At 41.1% G+C, this 6,510-nt stretch overlaps 1 non-coding gene across 1 annotated transcript; it reads left to right on the top strand.

Moving 5' to 3' along the window:
• The first annotated feature begins 724 nt into the window (after positions 1–724).
• Positions 725–796, top strand: TRNAC-GCA (transfer RNA cysteine (anticodon GCA)). Its single transcript has one exon. It is a non-coding gene; the product is annotated as a tRNA-Cys (tRNA).
• Positions 797–6,510: the final 5,714 nt, after the last annotated feature.

Raw genomic sequence — 6,510 nt, 5'->3', positions numbered from 1 at the left:
GGCTTGTGAACTCCATGAGAAATTCCGGCTCAGGTATTCCATGTTTCCCCCATCAGGCTACCTCCAAATGGCATGGAGAGGGATCTTAACTCTTCAATAACTGATTTTGTTTAAAAAAGGATTTGCCAGGACTTCCCTGGCATTCCAGTGGTTAAGACTTCACCTTCAGATGCAGAAAGGGTGTGAGTTCAATCCCTAGTCAGGGAGCTAAGACCCCACGTGCCTCACAGCCAAAAATCCAAAATCTAAAACAGAAGCAATATTGTAACAAATTTGATAAAGACTTTAAAAATGGTCCACATCAAAATAATAAACAATAAATTAAAAAAGGATTTGCCAATGACAAAACCCTAAACACAAGAGACTTGTCACAAATCTCTGTCCTCAAGAATATACTCCAAAAGGAGTTCCAGTAGATTAACATTTTAAAAACTGAGTGAGCGGATAGAGCTGCTAAAAATCTGAGCAATCAAGATCCAGATAAAGGGATACTCCATCATCCTAGCAGGAGTATAAATAAAACTGTAGGGAAAATTCATCAAAAGTGTTACAGTGTGCTTGGGTTTCACCTGGTAATTCTGCTTCTAAGAATTTACTGTAAAGAAATGATGACCCAAAGGCACTGAGATACATATAACAGGGATGCTCATCATAACAGGGTCCACAATTTTTAAAAGGATGAAAACAAAACAATAAATACTATTACTGATTTCACCTATTGGCTTCCCTGGTGGCTCAGACGGTAAAGCATCTGCCTGCAATGCAGGAGACCCGGGTTCGATTCCTGGGTGGGGAAGATCCCCTGGAGAAGGAAATGGCAATCCACTCCAGCACTCTTGCCTGGAAAATCCCATGGACGGAGGAGCCTGATAGGCTACAGTCTATGGGGTCGCAAAGAGTTGGACATGACTGAGCGACTTCACTTATTGGTTTAGAAAAGAAATATTAGTTAAGGAAGGCTAGTCCTATTTCAGAAATACAATATGTGTATGGCACGCTGAATATGGAAGCTGGGCAGCATGATGGATTTTGGTTTGGCCTGCTTTGGTTTTCTCCCAACGCCTGGCCATCTCCCTTGCAGTGTTGCCTTCTCTGTCCTCTGAGCCTCTGCATATACTGTGCCTTCTGTCCCAGACCATTATCTGCAACCCTTCTCTTTCATATACTCGAGGTCTCCTAGGCTCTTTCCTTGACCTTCAAAATTAAGTCAAATGCCTTACTGCAAACTCCTGAAGAAACATGTATTTACTACTCTCTTTACCTACATGGCCCAGAATTGTGAGACCCTGTTTGCTTCTCCTGACCCTTGAATGACACTGTCAGGGAAGTATCTGTTATGATTTCTTCAATACCCAGCCGAGTAACAGATGTAGCAGCAGGTATCCCGTAGTTATGGAAAGCTCAACAATATAAATCTCTTAGAATCTCATATATTCTCATTCTATTGTCTAACAAGAGGATTTTCCATTAGCAAACTTTCCATATTTAAATTACCCCAGAGAATCCATGCAAATGGGGAACATTTGGAAACAGGAGAGGATTCATAAAGATCAGGAAATTGTTTTTTTCATATTATTTGAAAAATATATTGAACTCCCCCTTTTACTCTCTTTTATATGATTGCTCATAATATACCAAAAAAATGACTCAAAGATCTCTTTAAATTTTAAAACATTACTAGAGAGGAAAAAGGTGATGCTATCACACCTTAACATATTTTAAATGTCTATAAAACAGAAAACATTTTTTTCCCATTCTCACTGTCATACTCAATCTCCTCAGTCGAGGACCTGTAAGCAGTGCACAAACATTGCTGTCATGGCGGTTAAAGGTTAAACTTTGATGACTGGAATTTTTTTTTCTTTCTCCTTAGGAATTCAGACTTCTGAGCAACACAAGCAGAAGGTGCAATTCCATGGGATCACGTGCAATCACATATCTGGGTTTGCTGTGCCTACTGCTCTTAGGACTTCCTTTAGCCTTTGGTTTACTCTGGTTGAGGAACTCTTCCCTAATAATTAGGGGAAAAGGCTATGACAACCCTGCCACACTAGGAAGCTCACCTCCTGGTCCCTGTGTCGCATGTAACAAGGTTGGACTTATAATAATTATCTGTCACTATTTTGACTAATGTTCTTTTGCTTACCTCTTAATATGCCTTTAAGCTTTTGGAGAGGTAGCAACGGTGTTGGATGGCGATGCAGTAGAAAAGCCAACATGAGTAAATAATGTGTGTCCACATTTGTTAGAATTTGTAATGCTGCAAGCATAGCCACCTTCATTGCGAGCCATCGAGAATGAGTCATTGGCTGAACTGGATCAATCTCAGTTACCATTCATTCCTCTTCACTCATCAAGTATGTGCCCCCTTCCCATCCTTCCATCACCCTAGACCCTTGCAACTTACTCCTGTTATACTCCCAGTCCTCAAGTTCAAGGTTAAGTATTGTTCCTCCCTTCCAAGAGCCTTTTGGCTAGATGGAATTTATTCCTCCTTGGAAGTCCTATAAGAGCTTTATCTGTACTTCAGTTTATTAATTTATGTATTCACTCAATGGACTTTAACAGAAGGCCCATTGTCTATAACAAACCTCACCACTTGCTTTGTAATTTTGTGCAGACACACGTTTCGGAATCTGTTACTAGACAGAAAATGCCTTGGAGACAGGCTGCAAGTCTGATTTATTTGTATCCCACAAGCAATTTTTGGTGTGGACACTATTTGCTGCCTACCCAGTATCAGCATCGTCCTGTTTCCTCTTTTCCAATAGAATTTTATGCCGTCTAGGCAGCCTTCTCACCGACGCAGATCTCAAGAAACATCTGACATCATCACATGCTGCTTTCCTTCATTCATGTTTCTTCCTCCGTGCATCCCTCCCCTCTGATCTTCCTCTTTCATTCCTTTCTTCCCTCCAGTTATCCAACAGTCCCTGATGGCTCAGTAGGTAAAGAATCCACTTGCCAATGCAAGTTCGATCCCTGGGTCGGGAAGATTCTGTGGAGAAGGAAATGGCAATCCACTCCAGTATTCTTGCCTGGAAAATTCCATGGACAGAGAAGCCTGGCGGGCATAGTCCACGGGGTCGCAGAGTCAGACGTGACTGAGTGACTAAACATGCAGCAAGGATAGAAAAGCGAGTTAAGAGAAATGGTGCTTTTTTTAGTGAATCTTTGGTTGAGATTTCTAATGACTCCTCCAAAAATCCAAAACCTAACTAGGCTCAACTTCCTCAAGAGGAAACTGAAGGCTTGAGGTTTAAAAACATGTCCAAGTTCAGAAAGCAACTGGCAGCGAGGAGTCAGGTATATGTCTGCATGCATATATGTGTGTGTGTGTATGCATATGTACACATTTTTTCTTAATTCACAACTGAAAAGGCAAATAGATCAGCATTTCGAGATAGCTCCTGCCCTCAAAAAGCCCATTGTCTAATAGGGGAGGCAAACATGTTCTTAATTACAAAAAAGAGGGGAGGGACTCCTGCTTCTCTGGGCAAGGGGGCAGCTTCACAGAACAAGACACTCTGGAGGTGAGTCCTAAAGGGTGAGCTAGTCAGATAAACAGGGAAAGGGGGAATATCCGAGCTAAAGGGGCTAGGGCCCTTTGGCATCTCTGGGAACCTCAGGGTGTAGGTAAAGAATATGCCTGCCTGTTGGGTAGCTGTGCTGGAAATACCTGGAAGGAGCTTAGAGAAGATGCCCTCAGGAGCTTTCATATCAGACTAAACAGCTGTTATGAACAGTATGAAAAGGCTAAAAGATATGACACTGAAAGATGAATTCCTCAGGTCAGTAGTGCCCAATATGCTACTGGAGAAGAGTGGAGAAATAACTCCAGAAAGAATGAAAAGACAGAGTCAAAGAGAAAACAATGCCCAGTTGTGGATGTGACTGGTGATGGAAGTAAAGTTTGATGCTGTGAAGAACAATATTGCATAAGAACCTGGAATGTTACGCCCATGGATCAAGGTAAATTGGAAGCGGTCAAACAGGAGACGGCAAAAGTAAGCATCAACATTTTAGGAATCAGTGAAATAAAATGGGAGAATTTAATTCAGGTGACCATTATATCTATTACTGTGGTCAAGAATCCCTTAAAAGAAATGGAGTAACCCTCATAGTCAATAAGAGAGTCTGAAATGCAGTACTTGGGTGCAATCTCAAAAATGACGGAATAATCTCTGTTTGTTTCCCAGGCAAACCATTCAATATCACAGCAATCCAACTCCATGTCCTGACCAGTAATGCTGAAGAAGCTGAAGCTGAATGGTTCTCTGAAGATAGAACTAACATCCAAAAAAGATGTCCTTTTCATCACAGGGGACTGGGATGCAAAAGTAGGAAGTCAAAAGATACCTAAAGTAACAGGCAAGTTTGGCCTTGGAGTACAAAATGAAGAAGGGCAAAGGCTAACAGAGTTTTGCCAACAGAATGCACTGGTCATAGCAAACACGCTCTTCCAACAACACAAGAGAAGAGTACACATGGACATCACCAGATGGTCAACACCGAAATCAGATCGATTATATTCTTTGCAGCCAAAGAAGGAGAAGCTCTATACAGTCAACAAAAACAAAACAGGGAGATGATTGTGGTTCAGATCATGAACTTCTTATTGGAAAAATCGACTTCAATTAAAGAAAGTAGGGGAAACCACTAGACCATTCAGGTATGATCTAAAATCAAATCCCTCATGATTATACAGTGGAAGTGACAAACAGATTCAAGGGATTAGATCTGATAGACAGAGTGCCTGAAGAACTATGGACAAAGGTTTGTCACGAGGTACAGGAGGCAGGGATCAAGACCATCCACAAGAGAAAGAAATGCAAAATGGCGAAATGGTTGTCTGAGGAGGCCTTATAAATAGCCGAGAAAAGAAGAGAAGCTAAACGCAAAGGAGAAAAGGAAAAATAAACCCATTTGAATGCAGAGTTCCAAAGAATAGCAAGGAGAGATAAGAAAGCCTTCTTGAGTGATCAGTACAAAGAAATGAGGAAAACAATAGAATGGGAAAGACTAGAGATCTCTTCAAGATTAGAGATACCAAGGGAACATTTCATGCAAAGGTGGGCACAATAAAGGACAGAAATGGTACGGACCTAACAGAAGCAGAAGATATTAAGAAGAGGAGGCAAGAATATACAGGAGAACTGTACAAAAAAGAGCTTCATGACTTATTTCCAGATAACCATGATGGTGTGATCACTTACCTAGAGCCAGACATCCCAGAATGTGAAGTCAAGTGGGCCTTAGGAAGCATCACTATGAACAAAACTAGTGGAGGTGATGGAATTCCAGTGGAGGTATTTCAAATCCTGAAAGATGATGCTGTGAAAGTGCTGCACTCAATATGTCAGCAAATTTGGAAAACTCAGCAGTGGCCACAGGATTAGAAAAGGTCAGTTTTCATTTCAATCCCAAAGAAAGGCAATGTTAAAAAATGTTCAAACTACCGCACAGTTGCACACACTAGCAAAGTAATGTTCAAAATTCTCCAAGCCCAGCTTCAACAGTATGTGAACCATGAACTTCCAGATGTTCAAGCTGGATTTAGAAAAGGCAAAGGAACCAGAGATCAAATTGTCAACATCCACTGGACCATCAAAAAAGCAAGAGAGTTCCAGAAACATCTATTTCTGCTTTACTGACTAGGCCAAAGCCTTTGACTATGTGGATCACAACAGACTGTGGAAAATTCTTCAAGAAATGGGAATATCAAACCACCTGACCTGCCTCCTGAGAAATCTGTATGCAGATCAAGAAGCAACAGTTAGAACTGGATATGGAACAACAGACTGGTTCCAAATCGGGAATGGAGTAAGTCAAGGCTGTATATAGTTACCCTGCTTATTTAACTTATATGCAGAGTACATCATGTGAAATGATGGATAAAGCACAAACTGGAATCAAGATTGCTGGGAGAAATATCATAACCTCAGATATGCAGATGATACCACCCTTATGGCAGAAAGTGAAGAGGAACTAAGAGCCTCTTGATGAAAGTAAAAGAGAGTGAAAAAGTTCACTTTAAACTCAACATTCAGAAAACTAAGATCATGGCATCTGGTCCCATCACTTCATGGCAAATAGATGGGGTAACAATTGAAACAGTGAGAGACTTTATTTTGGGGGGCTCCAAAATCACCACAGATGGTGACTGCAGCCATGACATTAAAAGACGCTTGGTCCTTGGAAGAAAAGCTATGATCAACCTAGACAGCATATTAAAAAGCAGAGACATTACTCTGCCAACAAAGGTCCATTTAGTCAAAGCTATGGATTTTTCAGTAGTCATGTATGGATGTGACAGTTGGACTATAAAGAAAGCTGAGTGCTGAAGAATTGATGCTTTTGAACTGTGGTGTTGGAGAAGAATCTTGAGAGTCCCTTGGACTGCAAGGAGATCAAACCAGTCAATCCTAAAAGAAATCAATCCTGAATATTCATTGGAAGGACTGATGCTGAAGCTGAAACTCCAATACTTTGGCCACCTGATGTGAAGAA

Source organism: Capricornis sumatraensis, chromosome 15 (assembly GCF_032405125.1).
Source record: "Capricornis sumatraensis isolate serow.1 chromosome 15, serow.2, whole genome shotgun sequence".
NCBI classification, from domain to species: Eukaryota; Metazoa; Chordata; class Mammalia; order Artiodactyla; family Bovidae; genus Capricornis; species Capricornis sumatraensis.
The sequence above is the reverse complement of the archived record's forward strand: the minus strand, read 5'-3'. Positions and strand labels throughout refer to the sequence as shown.